The 1,922-nt window shown below is 47.8% G+C and overlaps 1 non-coding gene across 1 annotated transcript; it reads left to right on the top strand.

Moving 5' to 3' along the window:
- The first annotated feature begins 933 nt into the window (after positions 1–933).
- Positions 934–1,124, top strand: LOC130331030 (U2 spliceosomal RNA). Its single transcript, XR_008874003.1, has one exon. It is a non-coding gene; the product is annotated as a U2 spliceosomal RNA (small nuclear RNA).
- Positions 1,125–1,922: the final 798 nt, after the last annotated feature.

Here is a 1,922-nt window from a genome sequence, read left to right on the forward strand (position 1 = left end):
GTGATTTCGGCGGAGAAATATATATATATATATATATATATATATATATATATATATATATGCGCACACACACACATAGATATAAACGTATTCTCCGTTGAGATATTGCAGCCGCTGCTGTGTCCAGGCCCAGGAGCCTTAGCACTGTGCTGTGATGTCACTCAATACCACTGACATCACTAGGTGTAAACAACATCTCTCCTTTGCTGTGTATGTGACTATGGAGCTGTTTGGTGATGTCGTCTATTACGGCCTTCATAGAAGCAACAGGAGATTGTTGCATCCATCTTGAACCCTCAGAACTACAGTGCTATGATGTCACTCACTTCCACAGGCCTTGCAGAGTGTAAACAACAACAACCCAGCTTTGTTGTGTATGTAACCAAAGGGATTTGTGATGTCACCTAGAACCTTCACAGCAGCGACAGCTTTATGAGGAGCATCAGCACTGCTCTGCCTGAGCAGAACCATCACCGCCATAGGTTGTCAAATAACCCGGATTTAACCCACACAGGTAAGTCCAATGGGGTGCAGGCATGTCCTCTATGCTTACAGCTTCCCGTGGGTGTTGGTTTGATACCGTTTGGGGACAGCCAAGGAGGCATCTGCAGGCAACAAAGGTAGGTGTGTGCTTGTGTGTGTGTTTCCTATGCAGATCCTAAGCCCAGTGTCACATGCAAGTAGGAGGAGTAAGAAGGGTTCCTGGCAAATCCGGGTTATGGATTGCATTTAAAAAGGCCCCGTGGGAGTGCAATGGGCCCCTGTCTTGCTGCTTAGCAATAATGGTATGGGTTTAGGTTCTGCTGTGTGTACTGGTGGTTGACTGCCCCCCAGCCCAGAGTGTGCATGGAAAATTGTCTGGCAGCCTCCCTGACAGCAAGCAGTGATAGTGCCCATGAAGGGGACCTTGTTGGGCCCGCCCCTTTCACGGTTATCGCTTCTCGGCCTTTTGGCTAAGATCAAGTGTAGTATCTGTTCTTATCAGTTTAATATCTGATACGTCCCCTATCTGGGGACCATATATTAAATGGATTTTTGAGAACGGGGGCCGATTTCGAAGCTTGCTTCCGTCGCCCTATGCATTGACCCGATATGGCAGTATCTTCGGGTACAGTGCACCACCCCCTTACAGGGTTAAAAAGAAAGATTCCTACTTTCATTGCTACCTGCTTGCTGGCTAGCCAGCTAGCCAGCCCTGTGGGCCTTGCTGCTGCTGCAGCCAATAAACAAAAGGTGGTGCTGCTGCTGCTTCTGCTGCTTCTGCTTCTGCTTGTGTCTGGCCCCTGTTGGAGCGTCCAGGCACAGGACTTCTGCTGCTGCTGACTAAATGGCCTCCTTAATTGGATCATTTGAGTAGCCAGCACACCTGTGCAGGTAGGGCATGACATGATAGGCAGCTGCCTTGATAGCGGGTGGGTGCTGAATGTTCCTAATTGACAAAATAAGATTAATGCTTATGAAGAAATATAAAATCTCATCCCTTCCCCAATATCGCGCCACACCCCTACCCCTTAATTCCCTGGTTGAACGTGATGGACATATGTCTTTTTTCGACCGTACTAACTATGTAACTATGTAACATAACATGGGGGGGGGGGGGGTCTCCTGGCTGTTCACACAGGTGTGTCATTGCTGTACATTGACCATGCATTGCTTCTGTGGTATTGCAAAGGCAAAGACAAATGCTTCCAGCCATCCATTGCACTAATGGATTGGTCATCAGCTGGCTGTCTATGTCCCGCATCAATATAGACCAAAGTACAGAGGGTTAGGCTATGCTATTGTGCACCTACCTGATGCATCAGAAGGTGCGAGGCCCTTGCTAAATTCTGTGCACAGACTTTGAGATCTATGCTTTAGACTGTATCTAAACCTGCTCCAACATGGACTGACATTCTGGCCTACTTTCAGCCGATGCGACT

The sequence above is a fragment of the Hyla sarda genome, unplaced genomic scaffold (genome assembly GCF_029499605.1).
Source record: "Hyla sarda isolate aHylSar1 unplaced genomic scaffold, aHylSar1.hap1 scaffold_3458, whole genome shotgun sequence".
Taxonomy (NCBI): domain Eukaryota; kingdom Metazoa; phylum Chordata; class Amphibia; order Anura; family Hylidae; genus Hyla; species Hyla sarda.